Source organism: Pleurodeles waltl, unplaced genomic scaffold (genome assembly GCF_031143425.1).
Source record: "Pleurodeles waltl isolate 20211129_DDA unplaced genomic scaffold, aPleWal1.hap1.20221129 scaffold_54, whole genome shotgun sequence".
Taxonomy (NCBI): domain Eukaryota; kingdom Metazoa; phylum Chordata; class Amphibia; order Caudata; family Salamandridae; genus Pleurodeles; species Pleurodeles waltl.
Genome location: NW_027150248.1, coordinates 2,762,345 through 2,777,784, shown reverse-complemented (window position 1 = coordinate 2,777,784; position 15,440 = coordinate 2,762,345). Strand labels below are relative to the sequence as shown.

Below are 15,440 nucleotides of genomic sequence, written 5' to 3'. Positions count from 1 at the left end.
TGGAATTCTTTACTGCTCACAATTACATTTTTACTTAACCGTCAAGCCTTCATATACCTTTTACGAACTACATTTTTCAACATCTTTATCTCCTATCAATAATGGTGCCATCATGCACTGATTCTATCCTTGCACCCAGTCAGGATTTGGTTGACTGATTCTCTGCAAATAAGAAACTCATAAAATATATTTACATACAGTTAATCTAACAATGATTCATTTACATGGTCCAGGGTGAGCAGTCCAATCTCCCAAGGATCCAGCTGTTAAACACCACTGGGGAAGTACCACTATCGACGGTGCATTTACAGATGCATGTGATGATGCAAATGATCATCACTTCTCTCGCATTAGGTCCTGGGAGTTAAATGCTGTGCACTGTAAATATTAACCCAGAGAGTTACAGCTTACATTTGCCTACTTCCACTTCTCATTCTTTTGGACACTGTTCTCTGGCCGCTGTCAAAGAACCATCAATGCTGCATAAAGCACCCACACACAACAATCAGCTATGAACATTCTCCAGTTGGTGCTTGCTAAATTGGTTTAAGTGTGTTAGGCTTATGGATTTTAGCAGTAATCCCCAAGGTTTGCTGAAAATACACTTTGTTAGTCGAAGCATTGCACATAGTGTTGCTTTTACAGGTAGCGTGATCAGGTGTGCTTGAATGTTTTTCTTTATAACTCTACTGAAGAAAAAAACAAAACTGTTTCTTTTCTTTTACTCCACACTCTGCTGAAGTCTTAATGCGTTGCTTCCAGCTTCATTGTTTTTCTTATGCGTGGAGAAAAGAAATGAGCAGTCACTGAGAACAGACACTTTTATAATTCTACAACTATCTGTGTTTTTCTTCTTTACTGACTAGCCGGGCTGCTATCATCTACTTATCATCACTTGGGATTTGAATGCCCCATATAATTGTAATTTCATCATTTTCTGTAATTTGCTGACGGCTATGTAGGCTCGGTAATCGAGTGAAGCTTTTCTCTTATTCACTGCACTAGAATGGTTTTTCCCCTGTGTGTGTTTGCTGATGTATTTGGAGGTGTGATAACTGACTAAAGCTCTTCACACATTCAGTGCAGTTGTATGATTTTACCCTGGTGTGTGTTTGCAGATGTTGTTGTATGGTTAAGTGACTAAAGCTCTTCACACATTCATTGCAGTTGAATGGTGTTTCCCCTGTGTGTGTTCGCTGATGTCTTTGGAGATCTGATAAATGGCAAAAGCTGTTCACACATTTGCTGCAATGGGATGGCTTTTAACCTGTGTGTGCTCGCTGATGTATTTTTAGGTTTGATAACCGACTAAAGCTCTTTTCACATTCAATGCAATGGTATGGTTTTTCCCCTGTGTGTGTTTGCTGATGTGTTTGTAGGATTGATAACCGACTAAATCTCTTTTCACATTCATTGCAATAATATGTTTTTTCCCCTGTGTGTGTGTTCGCTGATGTCTTTGCAGATCTGGTAATTGACTAAAGCTCTTCACACATTCACTGCATCTGAATGGCTTTTCTCCTCTGTGTGTTCGCTGATGCCTTTGGAGGTTCAATAACCAACTAAAGCTCTTCTCACATTCACTGCAGTTATATGTTTTTTCCCCAGTGTGTGTTTGCTGATGTACTTGGAGGTGTGATAACCGACGAAAGCTCTTCAAACATTCACTGCAATGGTATGGCTTTTCCCCTGTGTGTGTTCGCTGATGTCTTTGGAGACCTGATAACTGAGTAAAGCTCTTCACACATTCACTGCATCTGAATGGTTTTTCCCCTGTGTGTGTTCGATGATGTCTTTGGAGGTGGGATAACCGACTAAAGATCTTTTCACATTCACTACAATAATATGTTTTTTCCCCTGTGTGTGTTTGCTGATGTGTTTGTAGGATTGATAATCGACTAAATCTCTTATCACATTCATTGCAATAATATGGTTTTTCCCCTGTGTGTGTTCGCTGATGAATTTGGAGGTTTGATATGTCACTAAAGCTCTTTGAACATTCATTGCAATGGTATGGTTTTTCCCCAGTGTGTGTTCGATGATGTCTTTGGAGATGTGATAACCGACTAAAGCTCTTCACACATTCACTGCAATCATATGGTTTATCCCCTGTGTGTGTTGGATAATGTCTTTGGAGGTGTGCTAACTGACTGTAGCTCTTCAAACATTCACTGCAGTGATATGGTCTTTCCCCAGTGTGTGTTTGCTGATGTCTTTGCAGGTCTGGTAATTGACTAAAGCTCTTCACACATTCACTGCATCTGAATGTTTTTTCTCCTGTGTGTGTTTGCTTGTGGCACTTGAATATGGATGAGGAGCTAAAGCTTTCGCTGCACGTGTATGATTCTTCTTTCTTGGTTAGTGTCTCTCGGTCAGGCATATATGTGTCCACTTCCCATGACTGTGTTTCCTGATGGGCCAACATGGTTGATGAAGCACATGTATTATTCTCACATTTCCTGTATTTGTTGGTATTCAGGACATTTGATTTCCTATTTAAAAGTAAAGAACAATGGTCACTAAATACTTGCTAGATTCATAATATTTGTCTTGAGAAAGATTGTGTTTTTAGATTGAATAACAGTTTTCAACATGTGTGGGTAAAGATTAATCCTTCTCCTTCTGGTCAGTGCATATTGGTACTGTCCTCTCTATTTTAGACAGCACAACTCCGCTTTCCTTTACTCTTCAATTGTTTGTCTCCACTCTGTTGTGCTTTTCTCTGGTTGCTGTGGTTTGGCCTGGAAGAGTTTACAATACACCTAGAGCACTGAATGATGGTCTATTATCTTTTTAAAGAACAGAGTACTGTGATAACCACATCATACCGATCACATGATCAAAGCTGGTGTTGGTCGTTTGTTTATTCACTGATGTTTTCCTGAATATTTTATCTCATTATTTCTGACAGCTTTTTCAGATTTGCAATATTATCTTCATTATTCATAATCATTTTGTGCATTCAAGGCTTGTTTCCTGTTGAATGTAAAGAGATTGAAAATCAATAAATGGAAACGTAAAGGAATGTGTAAACAAAATATTTAGCTGGTTGTTAAAGTCATTGTTTCATCATCATCTTTGAAACTTATCAAGGGACATTTCACCATACACAAATATTTAACTAAAAGTTCTGTTGAGCAAGTCACATCTTCTTTACTTCAGAAAAAGTAGACATTTACCAGTATTCACACAATAACTTTTTTCCATAGATCTTAATTGTTTTAATAAACTAAGAAACAAAAAGGGTGCATAATACAGGAAATTACGTTTGTTACCACTGCCACATATGTATACGTGTCAGGTATTTTTAACGTCACATTATTATTATAGACTTGGCTATTAGCGTTATACATCCCGTTTGTAATACATATGTCTTTACTACATACACATGGATGTGGAATTCATATCACCCGACACCCAGGACATATTTTTTGCCATCAAGGGCAACAAGTTTTCATGTTTCTTTTGTCCTTGGGACAAGTAGGTCCAACCCCCTGCAGCACAAACCCTTTGGCTGCCAGTTTACAAAGAAGGGAACTGTCTGCAGTGGAGGTAATATGTTTCCATAAGTTAATGCTGTTCGAACTTGTATTTATGGTTCATTAATGAAAAACCTTCATTATTAGGGTGAGCGCTGTAAATAAAAGTTTTAAGGTCATAGTGCCCTACTTACAGTGGTTCCAAAAAATAAAACGTCCACACTCATGTTTGAAAGGTTAACAATATGAGGCTAAGTATAATGATCAAATAATTTTCTCTGATTATATACAGATGTTTGCAGAAGCTTGTAAGCAAGAGTGATGATTCTTTGCTTTCAAAATAAAATGTTCAGAAAAAAATGCAAGTAGGAAAATAACGTTTTACTACTATGAAATGTTAGGTGCTATTTCTTTGAAGGGTCATTTAGTAAAATGTGTTGATGCATGCTAGTATTTCCCAAAAATATCCCTAATGGAAAACCATTTTCAACAAGATTATGGGAAGCATGAAAATAAACAAGCACTGGCAAAGCCAATCTATCTGACATATTTTGTGAGTCTTTTGGTTTTGTCAATGCGTGTCTTGTTTTGACATGGCTTTTGAAAACACTTTATTGCTGTGGGAGCTGCCAGGCCCTCACCATTGTAACAAACACTGGTAAAAATTAAAAAACGTTTTTGGTCTCAAACAGCACACATTGCCACCAGTGGCGTAACCAAGGCCCCTCAGCACAGCACCAGCCCTGAATGAGTCTAGGGGGAGGATCTCTGTATTCTTTGCAGGGAGGCCCCTCCAGTTTCATTACGTCACTGATTGCCACAATAGTCCCTGCACTGAACAAAACTACTTTGTGTGCCAATATACTCCTGGTGGAAGAGCAGAATGCGATCACTAACTGCAAAGCCAGCCGATAGAGAGAGAAATAGAAGTTTTATCAAAACAAAATGTCTTTGTTAACGCCAGACCTAATTAGGGGCCCAATTCTTAAAGAATTCACAAAAGCGCGCCCATGGTATATGTCTTTGAATTAGTGGCTTTCATGAATTCACAAGAACTTACAGAAGTAGCTCAGGAAATTGTATGCCTAGAAAATATTTGTGAACTGTATTTTAGCATGAGCAAATATGCATGTGTAGATGTGCTCATGTGAAAATCTATTGAGCGTTAACAAGTTCACTTTCCCTCCAACCACTTGAAAAACCTTCAAATATGCAAGTTAGCAGGTTTGCAGACTGAAAGGCATTCCAGCCCTAGAACTATTGCTTACTGGTTCCTCCAGCACCAGTACATAGATCTGCGGAAAAGTGGCAAATTAAGGAAATTGCTATAGTAGGGATTGAAATTGCAAGTATTCAAGCCCTACTATAGTAGTGGCATAATCAGAGAGGCTATTATCAGAGCTCTTACACAATCTTGAACTCCGGGCTGAGGACAAAGTCAGGAGTGCTGGCGTTGATGACGTCGGGGCTGCGGTGCGGGACGATGTGACGTGTGGTGCCCACAGGCCACGGTGTAGGCAGCAGCTCGGTGATGGCATCCTGCGGCGTCAGTATGACCATGGGCTGCGGTGTGAAGTGGGGCGGTGCGACGTGCTGTGTCTCCAGGTCACAGTGGAGGCTGCGTTGCTGAAGCGCTGTTGTCGGTAGGCCCAAGGCGGTCATACAACTGTAGCATTGCACATGTAAAACACATCAGTATGTGTCCTACCTTTTAAATACACTACACCCTGCCCATGAGGCTACCTAGGGGCCTACTTTAGGGGTGACTTCCATGTAGTAAAAGGGAAGGTTTGAGCCTGGAAAATCGGTATACTTGCCAGGTCCAATTAGCAGTGCAAGACTTCAAGCAAAGACACTGCAGTGGCAGGTCTGAGATATATTTACAGGGCTACTCATGTGGGTGGCATTTGATCTACAGGCCCTCGGCACACATAGTGCCCTTTACTAGGGACTTAATATTAAATCAAATATGCCAATCATGGATAAACCAATCACCACTACAATTAACATTGGGAGCACTTGCACTTTAGCACTGATCAGCAGTGGTAAAGTGCACAGGGCAATAAACCAGCAAAAACAGAGTCCAGCATACCATGAAAACAGGAGGTCAGAGGGCAAAAAGACAGGAGAACCACACCAAAAGATGCCAGGTCTAAACATGTCCCCTCCAGCTGAGAGTAGGGAGAACTACCCAACCCCTTGGGAGTTCTCCTCACTAAGGTGGAAAAACCTGGACAGACCATCAGCGTTGGTGTGTTCTGTGCCAGGACACTGCTCCACCGTAAAGTCCATCCCCTGTAGGGAAATTGACCACCTCAACAGTTTTGAGTTCCCACCCCTCATATGCATTAACCATCTGAGGGGCCTGTGGTTGTTGAGACCCAAACAAGTAGGGTCATAGCTTCTTTCACAGCTTGCCTTTCAATTGGACTCCACCTTTATTCCCTGGGGAGTTGTCAGGTTGGCCTAAGCCCTCTTCGTTCTGCTGTGAGAGTATCGCTCCAACACCAGGCACTGAAGCATCTGCCTGTACCACAAACTCCTTGGAGAAGTCAGGGGCCAGCGGGGAGGGTGCCATGCACATGGCCTACTTCAGAGTGTCAAACGCAGTTTGGCATGTCTCAGTCCAGATCAACTGTCTAGGCTGCTGCTTAGAAGTCAGCTCTGTCAGGGGTCAAACAATGATGCCATAACCCTTGACGGATCTCCTGTAGTATCTGGTGAGGCATAAGAAGGCTCTCACCTCTGTCTGGGTCTTAGGGCGTGCCCAGGCTCGAATGGCATCAATCTTGGGTTGTAAAGGCACCACCCGGCAGCTTCCTACCTGGTGTCCCGAGTACACCACTGACCCCTACACTATCTGGCACTTCCTGGCCTTGATAGTAAGGCCTGAGGCTTGCAGCACCTTCAACACTTACCACAGGTGGTACAAGTGGTCCTCCCAACTGGAGCTGAAAACAGCAATGTTGTCAAGGTAGGCCGCACTGAAGTTCTCAAGCCCACCCAGGATCTGATTTATCAGCCTCTGGAAGGTGGCTGAGGTGTTCTTCAACCCAAAGGGCATGACCCGGAACTGAAAGTGCCCCTCTGGCGTTGAAAACGCTGACCTCTCCTTGGCCCCATCAGTTAAGACAATCTGCCAGTACCCAGGCGTTAAATCAAACGTGCTGAGGAACTTTCAACCGATCAATGAGAGCATCAGCTCTGGGGATGGGATGGGCGTCAGTCTTGATGAATGAATTGAGCCCACAGTAGTCCACACAGAACTGAAGTTCTGGTGTGGCACCAGATGCAGCAGCCTTAGGTACCAAAACCACTGGGCCGGCCAAGGGCTGCTGGAGTGCTCAATCACCCCTAAAGACAACATCTTGGATACCTCATCTTTGATGCTGGTCTTCACTCGGTCAGCTAATCTGTAAACCTTGTGTTCTACAGGCAGGCTGTCTCCAATGTCCACATCATGCGTGCATAGATGGGTGACACCTGGAGTGAGTGAAAACAGGGTTGAAAATTGTCCCAGTAACTGGCAACAGTCACTCTGTTGTTCTAAAGTCAGAGAAGGGGAGAGGATCATGCCTTCTACTGACCCACCCTGTTCCCTGAAGCATGGTTAACCCAGACCTCTCAAAGTGGGGTTTGAGGAGGTTCACATGTAGGACCCTCAAGGAGTTCCTAGGAGTCTGCAAGTCCACCAAGGAGGTGACATCACTCTTGCGCTCCTTTACCTCTAATGGCCCTGTTCACTTGTCCTGTAGAGCACAGGGTTCTACTGGGGCCATGACCCACACCTTCTGACCAGGCTGATCCTCAACCAGAGTAATATTCTGGTTGTACAAGCATTTCATGTCCTCCTGGCTTGCCTCCAGATACTCCTGAGTGAGCTTCCTGAAGCGGGCAGTCTGGTTTCTGAAGGCCAGCATGTAACTAAAAACATCCTAGGTTAATTTCCTAGGAGCTTGCTCCCAGCCCTCTTTCACCAGACTTAGAGGTCCTTTCACAGGGTGCTCATACAACAGCTCAAAGGGGCTAAAGCCAACCCCTCTCTGTGGTACTTCCCTGTAGGCAAAGAGACGGCATGGCAAGAGGACGTCCCACTTACGCCTCATGGAGTCTGACAGATCCCCAATCATGCCCTTCAGGGTACAGTTGAATCTCTCGACCAACCTGTTACTTTGGGGGTGGTAAGGAGTGGTAAACCTGTAGTTAAACCCACACTCCTTCCACAGGGTCCTTATGTACATTGACATAAAGTTGGTACCCCAGTCAGATACTCCCTCCTTGGGGAAACCCACTCAGGTGAAGATCCCCATCAGTGCCCGGGCCACAATGGGCACTGTCACTGAATTCAGAGGGATAGCTTTGGGGTACCGAGTGGCAAGGGCCTCAAAGACTAGGATGAACCTGCTGGCCAGGGCGGTCTCGGGGTCCAGAGGCCCAACTATGTCAATATCCACCTACTCAAAAGGGTGCTGCCGACAGGGAAGGGTTGTAGAGGAGCTCTACTTTTCCCTCCACTTTTGCCACTCACTTGGCAAGTCTGGCAGGACCTACGAAAAGCATTTGTATTATGTCTCATTTGGAGCCAGTAGAAGTGGGTGACAAGCCTGTCAAAGGTCTTGCCCTCCTCCAAATGACCTATCAGAGGTCTCCCAGTTCGGCCACTTGTTCCCCTGTAGGTGCCAGGGTGTCCCCCTCGAGGTCAGCCTCCTCCCGGACCATGGGAACTTCAGGGGCCTGTTTCCCACACCCCTTGCCCTTTCTCATGGCAGGCACCTAGGCCACTGTTTCAGGCTCCAGGTCCTACTGATCACCCTGACTGGTTGCCATGGACCTGGTTGTCACACATGCCCACTCTGGCAACCCCAACATCCCCAAGTGTGACCTGAGCTCCACCTCTGTCCAGGCGGAGGTCTCCAGGTCGTTGCCCAGCAGACAGTGAACAGGCATGGTGGGGCTCACTGCTACCCTTAAGGTACATGAGACCACCCCCACTCAAAAGGAATCTGCACCACTCTGCACTGGCCCTCTGAGTTTTCCACTGCAAATACTTGGTGGAATACACCAGGGACTATCTGCTCTTCAGACACCAGGTGACACTGGACCGTGGTCACACTGGCTTCAGTATCTCTGAGAGCCTCTACCTCTAATCCAGCATACCATAAAAACAGGAGTTCAGAAGGCAAAAGACAGGGGAAACACACCAAAAGATGCCAGGTCTAACACTCACATACTATGAGTAGAATAGCACTAATAACGTCGAATGTTCAGGGTATGGGCTCCACTACAAAATGATACGTGGTACATGTATACCTCAAACAGGGGCACATATCGCCTTTCTATAGGAATCACACACCGGTAAGGAGTAGGAACATAGATAACAGAAACATTGGCAGGGCCAGGGCTACTGCACGACATACTCTGCCTATATGAGGATGGCTAAGTGAGGTGTAAGGTGGATGTGGAGTAGACTCCAGTGCCTCTTCAAATGCATGGATACCATAGCAGAGGGGCTCTACTTGTTTGTGGAAAGGATCCTATATGGCACAGCGATAATATTAGGAATTGTCTACTCACCGAATACAGATCAGTCGCAATTTCTGAGAGAGCTGACGGTGCAACTGGTCTGCTGGTCCCAACTCCAAAGGATAAGTGGTGGCGATTTTAACTGCATGTTAGAAACAGAGCTTGGGCAGTCCCACCCACTACTACCTCTCCAATACCCTGAACACTCATGTCAAATTTTAATAGGTTGGACTCAAAGAGTCATTTGTTTCTTGGGCAACGTCAATCATCCCTATCGGCTGAACACTGTAGATCCATATTTTTATGTATTAATACCATTCTTAGTGATATAGGGCTGGGAGGGGCCATTTCTCCTACCAGACTATACAAAGGAGTTTCCCGTTGCAAAGGCACATGGAATGACAATCAAAGAAGCACCCTCTTCTTTCAGTCCAGAGGTCAGGGTCACAGAGGACAAATTCCACATGGAAACATCTGTGAAAATTCAGGTTTGTCCAAAGGTTTATAACCTGTTAATTTAATGTCTCACCCTCTCTTCCTGGACGCCGTCCTCTTCACTTGTATCACCGTGGCTGTGCCTTGCAGCATATCATCTGGTGCTGTATGCCACAACTGCGCTATTTGGTAGCCGGCCTCTACCGCAGCCAAGTCATTTATTTCCAATAGACTGCACATGCAATAATCCTTCTTTATAACTGGCAGTGTGATTCACCCTTCGTGCATTCCATGTGTCAATGAATCTACAGACATTTGTGGAGGACCCTTGTTCCACAAGTGTTGCACCAAGCCTTTAGAAACAAATTCTCAGGTGCCCAATATGGCTCATTCTGAAGTATGGATACCGCACAAACATAAGGAAGAAAGCAATCACCATTGTTGAACGTCTCTCTGAAACTCAGAGAAAGTGTTGCATCGATTAAAGAGGATATAGTACTATTTATGCCAATTAATGCTGAATCCAGGTTAATTTCCCATATTGTCAATACATGTGGCGGGGTCTGCGATGACCAGAAGGATACCGTCTGCGTACAATGATATTTTCCCATTATGGGCTCTATCAGTGCGTGCATTTCCTGTTATCAAGTTTGGTAAAGGTTCTTGTATTACTGCATAGAGCAACCGAAAGCGGGGACATCCTTGGTTTGTTCCCATTTCTACTGTGAATAATTTTGACAGGAGCCCATTCACGTGCCCTTGAGTCATGAGGGTGATATAGTGGAGTCTGACCCAGAACAAAAATTTTATTCTGTGATGCATTTAATAAGGGTCTTAGTGTTGGCATTCCAGAATATAGCGCTCACTTAGGGGGTTCATTATAGATAAAAAAAATGTCAGGGACTAATTGAAGAGCCAGGCCATCAGCTTCTTGTGGATTAGTGAGAAGTGGTGAGGGCGTTCTGATGCGTAACTGCACGCATTAGGATTGATGTAGAAGGCCTAACCACCGGAGCTTGGGCCTGCGTGTGTGGAGATGTAATGCCCCAAAATGGTGACAAGATATTGGCCAGGAGTAGTATGTCATACAGTGTTCAATCTCTATTCAATGTCGACTGCAGGAGAAAGAGCTATCACTGTGTTCTTACAATGTGTTTATGTTGGTTCAATTCAACACAATTCATCCTTGTGAGTTTACTAGATACCCATTGGTGTTCGAGGCAGTTCCTCCTTTCATCCACTTACTGATGGTTGATTTTTTACCTTTCTCCACAATAAATATAATTGATTAAGGGGATGGACTGGTTAGCAGTGTGAGCACATTCTTGGTATATTTAAATACATGCCACACGTCATAGAGTTCATGGTGCCTGTACAAGAGGATGGGACATCAGCTGAATTCAGAAACAATCAGATGTACATGAGCCGATGAAGCATTTTAGGCAATCGGGTCAGATTCCCAATGTGTTCCCGGTACACGTGCATTATACATATCAATAACGTTCATATGTCAGACTGTTAGAGATCAGCATTCAGCCGAAGCCTCTGTGCCTGCTGTATTTGCAGTCGTATGAGTAAGCTCTGTCTGTTCAATTGGAATGTGTGCCGTCTTTCTCAATGCTAAGATCAAATAACTATGGATCCCTTTCTGAGGGGCAGGGAATTCATAATTCAGGGTGTAATGCGTGTTCATGATCAAATCAGTATTACAACTCATACTCTGCGATTTTTCTTTACACAACCTGTCACAGATACAACTGGTAAGGTTATCAATATTTCACCCATTCATTCATCTGCTCACTCATCGATGCTCCTGACTATCCCCCACTTCACCCTGTGGTGCTAGGAATGGGGAGGTAACACAAAACAAAACCCCATGGTATCAGAATTTCCTCAGAGTATCTTCCCTCCAGGAATTATAACGGCCCCTTGAGAACCATGCTCCAAGAAAGATAAGGAAACGATAAAGCTAAGTGTGCTTCTTTATTAACAAAGTGCGTATTATTTTATTGGCAGTCTTGTGTGTGGGGGTGTTTGGATGGGTGAGTGGGCAACTACGTGAATAAGTCAATGGGAGACTAAATGGATGGGCGAGTAAGTGCAGAGATGAATGCATGAATGCACACACAAGTGATAATATAGACAAATGAAGGAGTGAGTGATGTGAATGAATGGGTGAGTGGATAAATGAAAGGTTGATGGGCGAGTAAATTGATGAATGAATCATTTGCGAATTACTGAGTTCATGGATAAATGACTGAATGGATGAGAAGGCAGATAAATGATTAAGTGCATGTGTGCACGGATACTGCATAATACAGCAAACACCAGTGGATACATTGTCTCTGTAAACACCCCTCATAGTATAGTAAAAACCAGTGCAGTGTGCATAGAGTCCTCAAAGTGCAGTAAGGTGAAGTGTACACACAGATTCCTCATACTGTAGTAAAATGTAGTGCAGTGCGTACAGATTTCTCATAGAGCACTGAAGATGCAGTGCAATGGAACAGATTCCTTACAGTGCAGTAAGATGCAGTGCAGTGTGCACAGATTCCCCTCAGTGCAGTAAGATGCAGTGTACAGATTCCTCCCAGTGCAGTAAGATGCAGTGCAGTGCACAGATTCCTCACAGTGCAGTAAGATGCAGTGCACAGACCCCCTCTTTAACACAAATGATGACCACAAACACCCCCAGGCCTGGAAGGAAAGCCCCCAGAGGCCCCCCGGAACCGCCGCCTCCAGGCACCAGCAGTGAATACATTTCACACAAAGAAGCATTTTGTGGCAAAGAGTGAATTGAAATGAGGGCTTGTGTTTAATAAAAATATATGAAACTGTAGGTTTCTGCTACAACTAAACTGCACTTTTTTCAAATTTTCCTGTTCATGTCGAATATTCTTTGTATTTAATACACCTGCGTATCCTCAAACAACTCTATGGCACTTTGGTCAAACTGAGTTTGGGGTTAAGGCCATTATTTGCGCCTTAAAATATTAAACCAGAGGCTTCTGTTTGCCAGGCTTTGCAACCGCAGACTTTATATCTCTTATTGGCTGCTTTCTCAGATCACTTGACCAAATTCAGGTGAGAAAGGATTTTTTAAGGCGAAAAGTGAATTGTTTTAGCTGCCTCCAGCTTTCATGTATGTTAATGGGTAATATTAATTCATCCTGATTTTGTTTTTAAATCTCCCTCTTTTCAGAATGCTGGCCTGTATGCTTTGTCATACGTGACCCAGGTTAACATTTTAATAAAGGAAAGGGGGAGATTTAAAAAACAGAACTGGGGGGAACATATTTTACCTATTTACCTTTTTTTGAGCCAGAGGGAATTTTAGGCGAGAGACAGGTAAAATAAAGTCGGCTTTATCTTTAAAAACCAGGAGTCCCCAGCCTAAATCGGGTCTGTTGCCATGCAAGTTTTGTTGACCACTTCCTTTCAACAGAGGCTAATTTAGAAAACAAATAAAGAAATATATTGTAGTGGCAATATATTCATAAGACAAAACAATATGGTTTGACTCACACAGAGATTTCTCACATAGAGGATGTTATTATGAAAATGAGTTAGTGGTGCTAGGTCTGAAAGATGAAGAGGGTATTTTACCACTCAAAAATATTACGCTCATTCACACAGACTTCTATTAGGGTTGCCAACTTTTCCAAAGAAAAAAAAATTGCCATTTGTTTGTGTTTTAAGATTTTGCAAAGGCATGGACATGATACTTAAATAGGGCTTTGTATAAAATTGTATCTATTTTCACCATGACTTTGCTGTCTTCGTTTACTTTAACTATCAGTAACGGGTCATTAAGGCAGCGTTAGAACACATTTTATAGTGTTTATATTTGTTATTATAAGTGTGCACCGATAAGAGGAAAAATACTGGCTGTAGTTTGTTTTTATACTTTTCGTACTGGCTGGGACATTAAAATACTGGTCGTGACTGTAAAAGACCAGCCAGGAGGTAACCTTAGCTGCTATATCATAAGGCACTTAGCACTCTCGTGAAAAGCTGCCTGTGGTGGCTCCGCATGACATCAGATTTGACGTGCACAAACAAAGAGCCCTAATGTCTCACTCATCAAGAGTGACACTCACATATGTTGCGGTCATGCTGAAATCTTACTCACACCAGCTGGATCTTAGAAATGATGGGTGGCGGGGGGCATGGAACTAGAGCTTCACAAGTGTCTTTGCTTCAGATTTTTACTGTGTGCAGAGAAGCACCTTACAGCTAAAATAATAGTAACTATTCTCATCTGAGTACAGTAATTATTCAGCACACTTAGGGGCATATTTAAGAAAAGTGGTGCCCTTTAGCGCCCCCTACTGCCTCCATGTGTGTGCTGTATTTAAAATAGGGCGCACCATGACGCAAGGTAGGGGGCAATAGCATCATTTTTCATGACGCTATTGATGTACTCTCCAGGAGTAGCACCAACATATTACATACAAGTACATAGGGTCCCATTATAAATAATGGAAGCCCCCTTTTAATGCCTGCTCTGAGTATGCGTTATAAGTGCCGTACAAAATGACGCGAGGAAATCTGTTAGATTTCCTTGCACCATTTTGTTCGCCCTCCCCTAAAGTGGGAACGCCCCCTTTGCATACATTATGCTGGGATCCAGGATGTGGGTTGTTTGAATGTCACAGACATGAATGTTCTTCACTCAATTTGTGTTTCACTCTTGGGGTCAAAAAGAACCCTGCGTCTTCCAGACTCCACCAGAACTATTTGTATTTTGGTGCAGAGGACTGAAGTGTATCTAGTATATAGGTCATTACCGGAAGTGACAGCTTTGTATTTCATTAAATATATAAAAAGGCAGGTAATGGGTGCAATTAAACTGAACATCTTTTTAAAATGTTCCTGTTTCTGTGGGGTATGCTTCATAATTAATACAGATGGGTCTCCTCCAACAACACTCCAAATTTTTGTTTCAGATGAAACTTTGACAGTCTTTTTGTTTGCTGCTTTGTGAACTCTAGGGTTGCCACCATTCCTAGGGGAAAATACTGGCCATCTGTTCATGTTTTACCATTCTGCAAAGGCCCTGACAGGATTCATAAGTAGAGCTTTAAATTACATCATCTTTATTAATTTTAACTTTGGCCTTTCTGTGTTTACCAACGGAAATAAAGGGATAGGGTACAATGACCATTACCATTCCCAATAACCCCCTACCTCTCCCTTCCCCGCTCACCCTGCTTCCATTTGCCTAATAACCACAATTAAAGCTACATTCACGATCCTCAGTGCAGTTCGTGAGAAGACCTCTTGGGCCCTGTATGTCCCTCAGACTGCGTCATGGAGCTACTCTACTCGCCCGTCCTGGCTACTGCTGCTTCCTCTCGTAACATCCCCTCTGATGACTCTCTGCAGGGGACTCCAGCATTGCTTGTGTCATAACACCCCAGGAGTACAAGCATCTATAACCCCGTTGTCTCTGCGGGCTTTCCGATTATGTGCCTCCTCCGCCCCTGAGCATTCAAGTAAATCCTTGCACCAGTCCTCTTGTCTGGGAGGTCTAGGACTGATCCAGCTGATCGTGATGCGCCTTTCAGCCACTATTAACCCCAACATTGTAAAGCTGCGGCTCAATTTATTCTTTGGTTATCAGGGAGGAGGCCCAGCACCCACGGTTTAATCATATGTGACACTTCCCATCCCATCACCCCTCGAAGGCGGCGTAATACCGCCGTCCAGAATAGCATGATAACCGGGTACCGCCACACCATGTGCAGAAAATCAGCTAAGTTAGGTCCCCATCTAGGACAATCCGGTGGTCTGGAGGGGTAGATTGTGAGTAGCCTTTTAGTAGAGAGAAATGCCATGTGCACTATATTAAATCAGTTTAAATTGTGCGCTAACAGAGACCCTGCATCCTGCAGCATGTATCTTATACCAGTCTTTAGGCTATTGCACTGCCAGATTTCCTCCACATGGAGTGGAGCTAAGCGCCTAGCAGCGCGGAGCATGCAGTAAATATGTGTAAAT

General features: G+C 43.7%; 1 pseudogene; it reads right to left on the bottom strand.

Annotated features, from left to right (window-relative positions):
* Nucleotides 1–986: 986 nt before the first annotated feature.
* Nucleotides 987–15,440, bottom strand: part of LOC138278710 (zinc finger protein 208-like) — a 236,817-nt pseudogene continuing 222,363 nt past the window's right edge.